This window comes from Callithrix jacchus, chromosome 8, assembly GCF_049354715.1.
Source record: "Callithrix jacchus isolate 240 chromosome 8, calJac240_pri, whole genome shotgun sequence".
In the NCBI taxonomy this organism is placed as follows: Eukaryota; Metazoa; Chordata; class Mammalia; order Primates; family Cebidae; genus Callithrix; species Callithrix jacchus.
In genome coordinates, this window is record NC_133509.1 from 89,763,791 (window position 1) to 89,779,928 (window position 16,138).

The 16,138-nt window shown below is 40.6% G+C and overlaps 1 protein-coding gene across 3 annotated transcripts in view; it reads right to left on the reverse strand.

Annotated features, from left to right (window-relative positions):
• The window catches only part of DLGAP5 (DLG associated protein 5), a 45,911-nt gene extending 45,717 nt beyond the window's left edge, over positions 1-194 (reverse strand). For all 3 annotated transcript variants that reach the window (XM_009006066.5, XM_035260580.3, XM_078334991.1), the window contains exon 1: positions 50-194. The gene's annotated coding sequence lies outside the window, so the exon portion shown is untranslated. The remainder of the gene's footprint in view (positions 1-49) is intronic.
• Positions 195-16,138: the final 15,944 nt, after the last annotated feature.

Genomic DNA, 16,138 nt, shown 5'->3' on the forward strand with positions numbered 1-16,138 from the left:
GGCTCCCGCTCGCAGCCCCCGGTCCTTAGACCCTTCTAGACCCACCTACCTGAGGCACCTTCTAGCGTGAAACCTCAAACAAAAAGTAAGGATCTGGACGACCACCGCCAACTCCGAAGCAGGAATCCTCACAACCCGAGCCTCCACGAAATTCAAACTTGCTGCACCAAGCCTCTGATTGGAGGGACTTTAACAAACACTTCCGGGGAAGATCCCGCCCCTTCCACTCGACGAGGCTTGCGATTGGTTTGCTCCGTGCGACATTTGAATTGATTGAAAGGTGAAGGGATGGTTCAAAAGATGGGTGCGGAAGGAAAAAAGGCGGGACGACGATGCGGTATGAGAAGGGGTGGAGCGGTGGGGGCGCACCTGTCAGGTGAAGTGCGAGAGTGGGCGGCAGAGCCCGAGAGGTGATGCTGGGACCCTGGCAAAACTGGGCTGCGGGAATCTCCCCCAAAGCTCGCAATGCTTCTTCTTTCTTTCTTTTTCTTTTTTTGAGACAAGGCCTCACTCTGTCGCCAGGCTGGAATGCAGGGAGCCATGCAGTGGGCCACTGCTCACTGCAGCCTGGACCTCCCAGGTTCAAACCATTATCCCACCTTAGGCTCCTGGATAGCTGGGACTATAGGTGCGCACCACCACGGCGGGCTAACTTTTAAAAACTTTTGTAGAGACAGGGCCCCACTGCGTTGCCCACGCTGGATTCAGGGGCTTTTTAATATTCTTGTTTAGTCACAGAATCCAGCAGACCTTCCTGGAATGTTTACTAGACATTTTAAACAAAAGGCTTACCCCGGTTATCTCCTTACATCATTTAGTGTTGCTTTTCAACGTCACCAGCACCCCTCCCCCTTTATTTCTTTTCTAGTCCATTTTTTTGTTGAGGTGAAGTTTTTGTACAGTGAAAATAATAGTATTTTCCCCCAATCGACAATTTGATGAGCTTTGGTAAATGTAAACACCTGTGTAACTACCACCCAATCAGGACATACAGCATTTCCACCACTCAGAAGAGTGGCCTGTGTCTTTCCAATCCTTCTCCCACCGCATCAGCAACCACTCCTCTATCTCTAATGCCATAAAAATGAAAGTGATAGGTACTCTTTTGGGTCTGCATGAACCAGAAGTTAGTAGTTTTTGTTACTGAGAGGCATTCCATTGAGGACTTTATACATTCACCAGTGGACAGCTTTGTATTGCTTTCAATTTTTGGCTAATATGAGCAAAGTTGCTGTAAACATTCTTGTACAAGTCCTTGTGGGCATATTTTATTTCTCTTGAGGAAATACTGGAGTGGAATTTCTGGGTCATTCTGGGTATGTTTAACGTAAAAAAAAATTTTTTTTTGAAGCAGGGTCTCTCTGTCCCCTAGGCTAGAGTACAAAGGTATAATCATAGCTCATTGCAGCCTTGGCCTCTTGAATAGCTGAATGGGTGAGCGCCATCACCCTTGGTTATGGGTGTGTCTAACTTTATAAGGAATCACCAAGCAGTTTTCCAAAGTGGTTGTACCATTTTGCTATCCCCACTAGCCATGTATAAAAGTTCCACTTGTTTCACATGCTTTCCAGCATGTTCGGTTGTCAGTGTTTAATGGTCATCTTTCTGGTTGGGAACAGTGGCTCATGCCTGTAATCCCAGCACTTTGGGAGGCTGAGGTGGGCAGATCACGAGGTCAGGAGTTCAACACCAGTCTGGCCAATATGGTGAAACCCTGTCTCTACTAAAAATACAAGAATTAGTCAGGCATGGTGGTGCACGCCTGTAGTCCCAGCTACTCAGAAGGATGAGGCAGGAGAATCACTAGAACCCAGGAGGCGGAGGTTGCACTGAGCCGAGATCCTGCCACTGCACTCCAGCCTGGATGACAGCATAAGACTTTGTCTCAAAAAAGTAACAACAACAACAAAAAAAATCACATCACGGAAAATTGAGTATCCATACCCTCAAGCATTTATCCTTTGTGTTACAAACAATCCAATTCTACATATACTTTTAGTTATTTTAAAATGTGCAATTTATTATTGACTATAGTCCCCCTATTATGTTATCAAATACTAGTTTTAGTCATTCTTTCTAATTTTTTCTTACCCATTAGCCATTCCCACTGTTACGGTTTACCCAAATCTCATCTTGAATTATAGATCCCGTACTCCCCACATGTTGTGGGAGGGACCTGGTGGGAGGTAATTGAATCAGGGGGGTAGTAACCCTCATGCTGCTGTTCTCCTGATAGTGAGTTTTCAAGAGATCTAATGGTTTTATAAGGGGCTTTTCCCCATTTTGCTCAGCACTTTTCCTTGCTGCTGCCATGTGAAGAAGGATATGTTTGTTTCTCCCCTGCTATGATTTCAAGTTTCATGAAGTCACCAGCCTTGCTGAACTGTGAGTGAATTAAGCCTCTTTTCTTTACAAATTACCCGGTCTCAGCTGGGCGCGGTGGCTCACCCCTGTAATCCCAGCACTTTGAGAGGCCAAGGTGGGTGGATCATGAGGTCAGGAGTTCAAGACCAGACTGGCCAATGGTGAAATCTCATCTCTACTAAAAAAATACAAAAATTAGCTGGGCATGGTGGCTCGTGCCTGTAATCCCAGCTACTTGGGAGGCTGAGGTAGGAGAATTGCTTGAACCAGACCTGGGAGGCAGAGGTTGCAGTGAGCCAAGATCACACCACTGCACTCCAGCCTGGGCTACAGAGTGAGACTGCATCTCAAAAAAATTAAAATAAAATAAAATAATGAATAAATAAATAAATTACCCAGTCTCGAGTATGTCTTTATTAGCAGTGTGAGAACAGACTAATACACCCCACACCCTTCACGTTCCCCACCCTTCACTACCGTTCCTATCCTCTGATAACCATCCTTATATTCTCTATCTCCATGAGTTCAATTGTTTTAATTTTTAGATCCCCAAAATAAGTGAGAACGTGATGTTTGTCTTTCTATGCCTGGCTTATTTTACTTAATGACTTCCAGTTCCAACCATGTTGTTGCAAATGACTGGATCTCTTTTTTTTGTGGCTGAATGGTACTCCATGAGGTATGTGTACCACATTTTCTTTGTCCATTCATTTGTTGGTGGAGACTGAGGTTGCTTCCAAATCTTAGCTATTGTAAACACTGCTGCAACAAACATAGGGGTGCAGATATCTTCTTTAATATACGGATTTCCTTTCTTTTGGGTAAATACCCAGCAGTGGGATTGGTGGATTATGTGGTAGCTCAGTTTTTACTTTTTCAGGAACCTCCAAATTGTTTGCCATAGTGGTTGTACTAATTTACATTCCTACCAAGAATATATGAGGGTTCTCTTTTCTCCACATCCTAACCAGCATTTGTTGTTGCTTGACTTTTGGATAGAAGCGGTTTTAACTGGAATGAGATGGTATCTCATTGTAGTTTTGTGGGTTTTTTTTTCGAACCTAGTCTTTCTCTGTCACCCAAACTGGAGTGCAATGGGGCAATCTTGGCTCACTGCAACCTCTTCCTCCTGAGTTTAAGCAATTCTTGTGCCTCCCAAAGAACTGGAACTACAGGCATGTGCCACCACACCCAGCTAATTTTTGTATTTTTTGGTAGAGACAAGGTTTTACCACATTGTCCAGGCTGGTCTTGTACTCCTGACTTCAAGCACTCTACCTGCCTCAACCTCCCCAAGTGCTAGGATTACAGGCATGAGCCATCATGCCCACCCAGATCATTGTAGTTTTGATTTTCATTTTGCTGATGATCAATGATATCGAGCCCCTTTTCATATGCCTGTTTGCCATTCGTGTGTCTTTTTTTTTTTTTTTGAGATGGAGTCTTGCTCTGTCATCCATGCTAGAGTGCAGTGGTGTGGTGGTGTGATCTCAGCTCACTGCAACTTCTGCCTTCTGGGCTCAAGCAATTCTCCTGCCTCAGCCTCTGGAGTAGCTGGGATTACAGCTGCGTACCACCACGACTGGCTAATATTTGTATTTTTAGTAGAGACGGGGTTTTGCCATGTTGGCCAGGCTGGTCTCGGACTCCTGACCTCAGGTGATCCACTGGCGTTGGCCTCCCAATGTGCTGGATTACAGGGGTGAGCCACCACACCAGGCCTTGTGTGTCTTCTTTTGAGAAATGTCCATTCAAATCTTTTGCCCATTTTTAACCATATAGTCTGGTTATTAATCCCTTGTCAGATGGGTAGTTTTTTCTTTTTGTTTTTTGACAGAGTCTCACTCTGTCACCAGGCTGGAGTGCAGTGGTGAGATCTCAGCTCACTGCAACCTCCGCCTCCTGGGTTCAAGCGTTTCCTGCCTCAGCCTCCTGAGTAGCTGGGACTACAGGCACCATCATGCTCAGCTAATTTTTTAGTATTGTTAGTAGAGATGGTGTTTCACAATGTTCAGGATGGTCTCAATCTCTTGACCTCATGATCTGCCCTCCTCAGCCTCCCAAAGTGCTGGGATTACAGGTGTGAGTCACTGTCCCCCAGCCCAGATGGGTAGTTTAAAAATACTTTTTCCTGTTCTATGGGTTGTCTCTTTACTTTGTTGATTGTATCCCTTGCTGTGCAGAAGCTTTTTAACTTCATGTGAAACTATTTGTCCATTTTTGCTTTGGTAGCCTGTGCTTGTGGAGTATTACTGAAGAAATTTTTGCCCATGCCAATGTTCTGCAGTGTTTCCTCAATGTTTTATTGTAATAGTTTCATAGTTTGAGGTCTTAGATTTAAGTCTTTAATCCACTTTAATTTGATTTTTGTATAAGGCAAGAGATAGTGGCCAGGGGGTTAAGTTTCATTCTTCTGCATATGGATATCCAGTTTTCCCAGCACCATTTATTGAAGAGACTGTCTTCAATGTATGTTCTTGGCACCTTTATTAAAAATGAGTTCACTGTAGGTGTGTAGATTTGCTTCTGGGTTCTCTGTGCTGTTCCATTGGTCTATGTGACTGTTTTTATGCCAGCACCAGGCTGTTTTGGTTGCTGTAGTTCTGTAGTATAATTTGAAGTTGGGTAATGGGATTCCTCCATTTTTGTGCTTGTTGCTCAGGATAGCTTTTGCTCTTCTGGGTCTTTCGTGATTCCATATAAATTTTAGGACCTTTTTTTCTATTCCTGTGAAGAATGCCATTGGTATTTTGATAGGAATTGCATTCAATTTGAAGATTGCTTTGGGTAGTATGAACATTTTAACAATATTGATTCTTCTAATCCATGAACATGGAATACCTTTCTACTTTTTGGTGTCCTCAATTTCTTTCATCAGTGTTTTATAGTTTTCATTACACAGATCTTTCACTTCTTTGGAAGTTAATTCCTAGGTAATGCATTTTATTTTGTGGCTATTGAAAATGGGATTACTTTTTTTGTTTCTTTTTCAGACTGTTCACTGTTGGCATATTTAAATGCTCCTGATTTTGTATGCTGCAACTTTACTGAATTTATCAGTTTTAATAGTTTTTTGGTGGAGTCTTTAGGTTTTTCCAAATAGAAGATGATATCATTTGCAAACAAGGATAATTTGACTTCTTCCTTTCCAATTTGGATGCCCTTTATTTATTTCTCTTGTCCGATTGCTCTAGCTAGGAGTTTCAGTACTTTTTCAAAGAACAGTGGTGAAAGTGGGCATCCTTGTCATGTTCCAGATCTTAGAGGAAAGGCTTTCAGTTTCTCCCATTCAAACTGATAATAGCTGTGGGTCTGTCATATATGGCTATTATTATGTTGAAGTATATTCTTTCTATACCCAGTTTTTTGAAGATGTTAATCATGAAGGGATGTTGAATTTTATTAAATGCTTTTTCAGCATCAAATGGAAATGATCATATGGTTTTTGTCCTTCATTCTATTAACAGGATGTATCACATTGATTAATTTGCATATGTTGAACCATCGTTGCATCTCTGGGATAAATCCCACTTGGTCATGAGGAATGATCTTTTTAATGCATTGTTGAATTTGATTTACTAGTATTTTGTTGAGGAATTTCACTTCAATATTCATCAGAGATATTAGCCTGTAGTTTTCTTTTTTTTTTGATGTGTCTTTGTCTTGTTTTGGTATCAGGGTAATACTGGGCTTGTAAATTGAGTTTGGAAGTATTCCCCGCTCCTTTATTTTTTGAAATAGTTCAAGTAGGATTGGTGTTAGTTCTTTAAATGTTTGGTTAGGTCTGGCATGATGGTTCTTGCCTGTAATCCCAGCACTTTGGGAGGCTGAGGCAGGCGGATCACCTGAGGTCAGGAGTTCAAGACCAGCCTGACCAACATGGTAAAACCTGGTCTCTACTAAAAAATACAAAAATTAGCCAGGCGTAGTGGTGCATGCCTGTAATCCCAGCTACTCAGGGGGCTGAGGCAGAAGAATCACTTGAACCCAGGGGAGTGGAGGTTGCAGTGAGTTAAGACCAAGCCACTGCACTCCAGCCTGGGCAACAGAGAGAGACTCTGTCTCCAAAAAAAAAACTATTTGGTTAAATTCAGGAGTGAAGTCATTGGGTTCCAGGCTTTTCTTTAACAAGAGTTGTTTTCTTTCTTTTCTTTTTTTTTTTTAATTATTAGGGTTTTGATCTCATTACTTGTTATTGATCTGTTTGGGTTTTAGATTTCTTCATGGTTCAATCTTGGTAGGTTGTATGTATCTAGGAATTTGTTTCTTCTAGATTTTCCAATTTATTGGCATGTAGTTTCTCATTGTAGCCACTAATGATCCTTTGAATTTCTGTTATATCAGTTGTAATGCCTCATTTTTCATCTTTGAATGTATTTATTTTGGTCTTTCTTTCTTAGTCTGCCTAAAGGTTTGTCAATTTTATCTTTTCCAAAAACCAACTTTTTATTTCATTGATCATCTGTATTGTTTTCTTCATTTTAAATTAATTTATTTCTGGTCTGATCTTTGTTATTTCTTTTCTTCTACTAATTTTGGGTTCAGCTTGTTTTTGCCTTTCTAAGTCTTTAAAATGTATCATTAGGTTTTTAATGGATTTTTTTCCTTTTTTTGATGTAGACACTTATAGCTATAAATTTTCCTCTTAGGACAGCTTTTGCTGTATCCCATACATTTGGTGTGTTGTGTTTCCATTGTCATTTATTTCAAGAAAATTTTTAATTTACTTCTTCATTTTTTTAATTGACCCCTGGTCATTCAGGAGCATACCATCAAATTTCCATATGTTTATATAATTTCCAAAATTCCTCTTGTTATTGATTTCTAGTTTTACTCCTTTGTGGTCAGAAAAGATGCTTGATATTAGTTTTATTTTTTAATGTTTTACACTTGTTTTGTGGTCTATCCTTGAGAATGATCCATGTGTTGAGAAGAATTAATATTCTGCAGCCATTGAATGAAATGTTTTATAAATATCTATTAGGTCCATTTGTTCTATAGTGCAGATTAAGTCCAACATTTCTTTGTTGATTTTCTGTCTGGGAGATCTGTCCAATGCTGAAAGTGGGGTGTTGAAGTGTCTAGCTATTATCATATTGGGATTTCTCTCTCTCTCTCTTTAGCTCTAGTAATATTTGCTTTATAAATCTGGGTACCCCAGCATTGGGTGCATATATATTTACAATTCTTATATCCTCTATATCATTATATGATGATGTTATATGATGATCTTGTTTATCTATTTTCATAGTTTTTAATCTTGAAATCTATTTCATCTGATATAAGTATAGTTATTGCTGCTCTTTTTTTCTTTTCAGTGGCATGGAATATCTTTCTTTCATCCTTTTATTTTTGGTCTATATGTATCTTTATAGGTGAAGTGTATTTCTTTTTGTGTATCTGTTGTACATTTTTCAATTTGAGGTTACCATTAGGCTTGCAAATGCTATCTTATGACCTATTATTTTATTGTTTTTTTTTCTTTTTCTTTTTTTTTTTGAAACGAGGTTTTACCATGTTGGTCAGACTGGTCTTGAACTGCTGACCTCAGGTAATCCACCCACCTTGGCCTCCCAAAGTGCTGGGATTATAGGCGTGAGCCACCGCGCCCGGCTGTGACCTATTATTTTAAACCAATGACAACTTAACACTGATTGCACAAACACACAAAAAGAAAACTAATGAAAACTCTATACCTTTGTTTTATTTACTTTTTAACATTTTGTTCTTTCTCTTTATGTCTTATTGTACTGTCTATATCTTGAAAAGTTGTTGTAGTTATTATTTTTGATTGGTCCATCATTCACTCTTTCTACATTAAGGGTAGTTTACATACCACAATTATAGTGTTCTATCTACTATTCTGTGTTTTTCTGTGCTTACTATTACCAGTGAGTTTTCTACCTTCAGATGATTCTTGCTCATTAACATGCTTTTCTTTCAGAATGAAGAACTCTCTTCTTCTTATTTTTTTTTCCTTCAGCACTTTAAACATGTCATGCTGTTCTCTCCTGGCCTGTAATGTTTCCACAGAAAAGTCTGCCATCAGATATATTGGAGTGCCATTGTATGTTATTTGTTTCTTTCTTCTTGCTGCTTTTAGGATCATTTCTTTATCATTGACCTTTGGGAGTTTGATTATTAATATGCCTTGAGGTAGTCTTCTTTGGGTTATGTCTCTTTGGTCTTCTATAACCTTTCTTGTACTTGAATGTTGATGTCTTTCTGTAGGTTTGGATATCCCTTTAAGAGAAACTTTCTACCCCTATCTTTTTCTCTACCACCTCTCAGCCAATAACTTGTAGATTTGCCCTTTTGTGGCTATTTTCTAGATCTTGTAGGTGTGCTTCATCCTTTTTAAATTATTTTTCTTTTGTCTCATCTGATTGTGTATTTTCAAACAGCCTGTCTTAAGGCTCACTAATTATTTCTTCTGCTTGATTAGTTCTGCTATTAAGAGGCTAAAAATGAGCCAGGCACAGTGGCTGATGCCTGTAATCTCAGCACTTTGGGAGGCCAATGTGGGCAGATCACTTGAGGTCAGGAGTTCGAGACCAGCCTTGCCAATATGGCAAAACCCCATCTCTACCAAAAAATACAAAAAGTAGCCAGGTGTGGTGGTGTGTACCTGTAATCCCAGCTACTTGGGAGGCTGAGAAGGAGAATCACTTGAACCTGGGAGGCAGAAGTTGCAGTAAGCTGAGATTACTCCACTGCAACCCAGCTTGGGCAACAGAGGGAGATTCCATTAAAAAAAAAAAGAGGCTGAGAATGGTGGCTGATACCTGTAATTTCAGCACTTTGGGAGGCCAAGATGGAAGAATCACTTGAGGCCAGGAGTTCAAGACTAGCACTGGCAACATAGCAAGACCCCATCGCTACCTAAATAAATAAATAAATAAAATTAGCTAGGTCTGGTGGTGTACATCTGTAGTCCTACTATTTCGGAGGCTGAAGTAGGACCATCAGTAGAGCCCAGGAGTTTGAGGTTACAATGAGCTATGATCAGACTACTGTACCCTAGTTTTAACAAACAAAAGTGGGACCCTGTCTCAAAAAGAAAAAACAAAACAAAACCCAGAAACAAAAAAAAACCTATTCTGCCATTAAGAGACTCTGATGCATTCTTCAGCATGTCAGTTGTATTTTTGACCTTAGAATTTCTGCTTTTTAAAAATTATTTCAGTCTCTTTGTTAAATTTATCTGATAGAATTCTAAATGCCTTCTCTGTGTTATGTTGAATTTCTTTGAGTTCCCTCATAACAGCCTCTTTGAATTCTCTGCCTAAAAGTTCATATATCCATATTTCCCCAGGGTTGGTCCCTGGTACCTTCTTTAGTTCATTTGGTGAGATCATGTTTCCTGGATGGTGTTAACGCTTGCAGATATTCACTGGTGTCTGGGCATTGAAAAATTAATTTTTACTTATTGTAGTCTGCACAATCTGGGCTTGTTTTTGTCTATCCTTCTTGGGAAGGCTTTCAAGGTATTTGAAGGGACTTGTGCCCCAAGCCTAATAAGGCTGTGGCTTTTTTGGACTTGTGGAAGTACCACTTTGATGGTCTTGGCACAGATCTGGAAGAATTCTCTGAATTACAGGCAGAGACTCTTGTTATTTCCACTTACTTGCTCCAAAATAAATGGAGTCTTTCTCTGCGCTGAGCCATCTGGAACTGAGAGCCATGACTCACTGTGGCCACCACCACTGGGATTGTGCTGGATCAGACCTGAAGCCAGCACTTATCATGGCACTGAGTTCCTGCAGGCCCCAGGTGTTCCCAGAGCTGGGCTGTCTGGGAACCAGGGTTTGGAGTAAAAAATCTTAGCAATTTACCTGATGTTCTATTCTACTGTGGCTAAGCTGACATTCAAATCATAATATGAAGTCCTTTCAACTCTTCCCTTCCCTTTCCACAGGCAGAGAAGCCTCTCCTATAGTCACCACCACCACCACCACTCCATAAGGGTTTCTGCCAGGCCATGGCTGATGTTCACATAAGCTCAAGCACACTTCTGTCAGCTTGTGATGAATGCTGCTAGGCCTGGAATTCACCCTTCAGGGCAACGGGCTCCCCTCTGGTCCAGGGCAGGTGCAGATATGCTGTACAAGAGCCTTAACCTGGACTCAAGGACTCCCCCAAGAACTTTCTTGGTGCTCTACCCTTTGTGGCCAAACTGGTACCTAAGGTGCAAAACAAAGCCCCCTTTACGTTCTCCTCTGCTTTTCTCAAATAGAAGGAATCTTTTTCTCTAGCCACCACATCTGGGAATGTGGTGGGTCATGCCTGAAGCCAGCATATCTGAGTCCAAGGCCCACAACATACTCCCTGGTATCACTGCTATTCAGGGCCCAAGGACTGATGAATCCTGCCGGGACTGAGTCCTTCCTTTCAAGACAGTAGGTTCCCTTTTGGCCCAAGAAGTATGTCTAGAAATGTTGTCTGGGAGGTAGGGCCTGGGATGGTGGCCTCATTACTCACTCGGTGTCCTATTCTACTGTGGCTGGGCTGGTATCCCAGATGCCAAGACAAAGTCCTCTTTACTCTTTACTCTCCATTACTTAAGCAGAAGGAAAGAGTCACTTTTGTTGCAAAGAGCTACACTGCCTGGGGTCTGGGGAGGGATGGCACAAGCACTCCCTTAGCAGTGCCACCTGGCGTCACTCTAGGTCACTTACCATGCTAGTTCACTGGCTGTAAGCTAAGCCTAGCACTAGGAGTTGCCTAGGACTTGTAGTCCTTGTGTTCTAGACTGCCTTCCAGGTTTACTTAGAACCCCGGAACACTTCAGCCTGCTATGGGTACCTTGCTGAGAAACTCAGTTCCAATTGCTGGGTGATTCCCCTCTGGCTAGGGCTGGTCCAAATGCTCCGTCCATGCATGGATGCTGGCTGAACCCAGAACAGCTTTACTCTCTGCTGTGACAAGGCAGCACTGAATACAATGTAAAGTCCATCAGTCACTGTGCTCTCCCTTCCCAAAGTGCACAGATTCTCTCTCCATACCACATGGCTACTGGTAGAGGATGGGAAGGGATGGTGTCAGCAATTCAAGACTGTTTCTCCTGCCTTCCTCAATGCCTCTTTTGGTAATATAAAGTTAAAACCAGGCACCATGATTGTTCACCTGATTTTTGGTTCTATATGCAGATAGTCATTAAAATTTGGTGGATCCCAAAGTGCTAGGATCATGCCTGTAATCCTAGCACTTTGGGAGGCTGAGGTGGGTGGATCACCTGAGGTTGGGAGTTCAAGATCAGCCTGGCCATCATGGTGAAACCCCATCTTAAAAAGAAAAAAAAATTTTGGTGTTCTGGTGGGAGACAAATGGAGTTGGCTTCTATTTCACCATCTTGCTCCCTTTCCCCTCACTACTTATTTATGTTATCATTTGCTTATATCAGGATGGATTCTTGGAATATTTATTTTATACTTTGGGTTATACTCCCATACTACTTTATTTTATTGCTCAAATTGTTCCTGCTATAGCCATATAGCTCTTTCAGTTTGTTCTTCTATGACTTTGACATATTCCCATCATTGTACAGTTTTTTTTTGTTGCTGTTTGTTTATTTGTTTTAGCACTTTCTTACTCTTTGATACCACAAGATGCTTGTAACTCATGTGTTTTCCTGCCACAGTACTAGAATCAGCATTTTTCCAAGGAGTTCTTTTTCCTTGTAGAAATCAAGATCTGATCTTTAAGTGAGTTTCTCGCTACTGGGGAATCTATCAGCTGAAAGAATGAGAAAATATACCTGTCGATACTAATATGTGTGTGTGTGTGTGTGTGTGTGTGTGTGTGTGTGTGTTTGTACAGATCTATAAATATTACATACATAAATATTTGTGTCTATATTAAGCTAATCATGAGATTATGTTGATGTCTCCAACTTGAATCTACTTTCACATGGATTATTCTAACTTTCTCTTCTTGCTTATCTGTAACCTTCTATTCCAACAGTGGGAAACCCCACTCTGATTGCCTTTTCATTTTCTTTTTTCTTTTTTTTTTTTTTTGAGATGAAGTTTCGCTGTTGTTACCCAGGCTGGAGTGCAATGGTGCGATCTCAGCTCACTGCAACCTCCACCTCCTGGGTTCAGGCAATTCTCCTGCCTTAGCCTCCTGAGTAGCTGGGATTACAGGCATGCGCCACCATGCTCAGCTAATTTTGTGTATTTTTAGTACAGACGGGGTTTCACCATGTTGACCAGGATGGTCTCGATCTCTTGACCTCGTGATCCACCCTCCTCGGCCTCCCAAAGTGCTGGGATTACAGGCATGAGCCACCGCGCCTGGCCCCGCCTTTTCATTGTCTTAATAGCATCATTGGTGAGTAGATGATTTTGTCTGATGAAATCCAATTAGCAGTTTTTAAATCTTCATTGCTTTTTTTTTGAGATAATCTCTCTTTGTCGCCCAGGCTGGAGTGCAGTGGCGCAATCTCCACTCACTGCAACCTCTGCCTCTTAGGTTCAATTGGTCCTCCTGCCTCAGCCTCCCAAGTAGCTTGGACTACCGGCATGCACCTGGCTTGAACCTGGCTAGTTTTTGTATTTTTAGTGAAGAAGGGGTTTCACCATGTTTAGTCTGGTCACAAACTCCTGACCTCAAGTGATCTGCACCCCTTGGCCTGCCAAAGTGCTGAGATTACAGGCATGAGCCGCTACACTCGGCCTAATGCTTTGTTTCCTAAAAAATGTTTGTGGCCAGGCTAGGTGGCCCACACTTGTAATCCTAGCACTTTGGGAGGCTGGAAGGCAGGAGGGTAAAGATACTCTCCCAAATCTGTGTATGGTGTCTCTAATCTTTTCTCACATTCTTTACATGTTCTTAAGCACTACATATAATTCTTTACATATTCTCCAGCACTGCAGATAAACAAAACAGGTTCGTATGGCTGTTTGTCAGTCAAGTTCCCTCTACAAACTTTCAGGTATTTTTTTGGGTAAACTAATTATAATACTTGACTACAATAATACATGGCAGTATATGGTGACTTACACTTGTAATCTCAGCAACTCAGGAGTTTGAGTCAGGAGGATCACTTGAGGCCAGATGGTCAATACTAACCTGGACAATATAGTGAGACACCATCTCTTCAAAAAGTTTTTTTAAAGTTTAGCCAGGTATGGTGGCACACACCTATAGTCCTAGATACTTGGGAGGCTAAAATAAGAGGATCACCTGAGCCTAGAAGTTTGAAGCTGAAGTAAGCTAAGATTGCACCACTGCCCTCCAGCCTTGATGACAGAGTGAGACACTGTCTTGGGGAAAAAAAAAGAAAGAAAGAAATACAAAACAAAGCATTGTATATGGGAAGAACATAACATTTGCATGTTTACTATTTAACAACAAGGATGAGGTTGGCAGCCTTGGTGAAAACAGTTTCAGCTGAATAATAGTGGCAGAAACCATACTGCATGAATTAAAGCTTCACTGGGAATTACTTAGACACAAAGAGTATAATTGAGGAATCAGAGTATTAGGGATGGAAAGAACTCTAAAGATTAATGACTTGTACAAGATCCCACAGTCAATTAAGTAGCAGAGCCAGGACTCAAATCCAAATCTTTTAATCTTTATTCTCATTTGTTTTAAAATTTATTCTCCCATTGCTTCCTGCCCCAGGCCATATTCATCATCCATAAACACCAGTTTAGAATAGATGCATTGCCCCAGAATTTTCTGTTTTCTTGATATCTTGGTGTTTACCTTGTAACTTCGCATTTTTTCTCCTCTGTAGCTCCTCTGAAGTTAATCTTGTGGGTAGGAGCCAGTAATTTTACAATGTCAGCATTTTGGTAGGAAGCAGAACTAGGACTAATTATCTCGTTTAATCCTCCCAACAAGCCTAAATGGATAAGAATATGGAGATGCAGAAAACTTGCTTGATTAGTTCATTTTCACGCTGCTGATAAAGACATACCTAAGATGGAGTAATTTATAAAGAAAAAAAGGTTTAATCAACTCATAGTTTCATGTGACTGGGGAGGCCTCATAATCATTGCAGAAGGTGAAAGGCATGTCTTATATGGTGGGAGACAAGAGAGAAATGAGAGTGCCAAGTGAAAAGGGAAACCCCTTATAAAATCATCAGATCTCATGAGACTTATTCACTACCAAAAATGGGAGTGTCTCCCAGTGGGAGATAATTGAGTCCCTCCCACAACACGTAGGCATTATAGGAGCTTCAATTCAAGATGAGATTTGGGTGGGGACATAGTCAAACTATATCACTTGCTCAGTGTAAAGTTATTTTAAACCACATCCCTTTGACTCAAAAGCCTACGTGTTTTTCCATTCTCAAATCAGTGTTGAAACAAGCCGTATTTCCAATCAGGAAGACCTTGGGATGATGGATATGGCCTGGAGCAACGGGCAATGGGAGAATAAATTAGAAAAGAAATAATAGTTTGGCTTTTACTTCTCTGTGCCATTTTCTTGGTACACTGTGTCTGCCCCAATATAGCTGCAACTAAAATCCCTAGGAGATAGAGAGAAATAAAAATAGATATTTGAAGGTGAACAAATATCTTTGTAATATTTGTTGTTATTTAAAAATTGCTAAAGCCAAAGGGAAAGAGAATATATATTCATGAAACCCTAGAATTAAAGTTTATAGAATTAAAATAACATCAATGTACAGAAGGTAGGGGTAAGGAGAAAAGAAAAAGATAAGAGGATGCGCTAGTTTTTGTTTAATTAGGAACTTTTACGTATATAATTTTTTTAAGTAGGAAACAAAATGTGGGACAAATTACAAATTAAGAGAATAGAAAACATTGCAAATATATAAATAAGTACAGTAAATACAAATGTCAGTAAACCCACCAAATTGGATTTTTAAATTCCAGATGTATGTTATTTATAGGAGATATGCTTAAAGCACAAGGGCACAAGGATATAAAGAGTGAAACGAAAGGGGGTGGTATATACTAAGTTAGGCAAATACTAACCAAAAGTAAACTGGTGCATTGTTAGGGATGAAGAGAGTCATGGTACAATGGTAAACGATTCAATTTACCAAGTTAGAAAAACTTGACACATGTATGCATCTAATAAAACAGGCGGACAGTACATGAAGCAAAAATTTACAGAACTTCAGAAAAAAATGATACATTCACCATTATGAGATAGTCCACACATTTCTTTCATTATTATTAGGCTAAACAGACAAAAAGCAAGAATATGGCTGGGCATGGTGGGCTCATGCCTGTAAGCCCAGTACTTTGGGAGGCTGAGGCAGGTAAATCATGAGGTCAGGAGATCAAGACCATCTCTACTAAAAAAAAAAAAATACAAAAATTAGTAGGCTGTGGTGGTATGTGTGCCTGTAATACCAGCTACTCAGAAGGCTGAGGCAGGAAAATGGCTTGAGCCTGAAAGGCGGAGATTGCAGTGAGCCGAAATCAGCCACTGCATTCTAACCTGGCGACAGAGCGAGACTCTGTCAAGAAAAAAAAAAAAAGAAAAGAAAAAAAGCTAAAAAGAATATATAGGAAATCTGAACAAAACAATGAGCAAACTTGGCCAAATCAGAATCAGAGAATACATATTTTTCTCCAGCACACATGTAACAGTTACAAGTGATTACACACTAGGCCATCGAGAAAGCATCAGTAGCTTCAAATAATAAATATTGGGGCCGGGCACGGTGGCTCAAGCCTGTAATCCCAGCACTTTGGGAGGCTAAGGTGGGTGGATCACGGGGTCAAGAGATCGAGACCATCCTGGTCAACATGGTGAAACCCCGTCTCTACTAAAAAATACA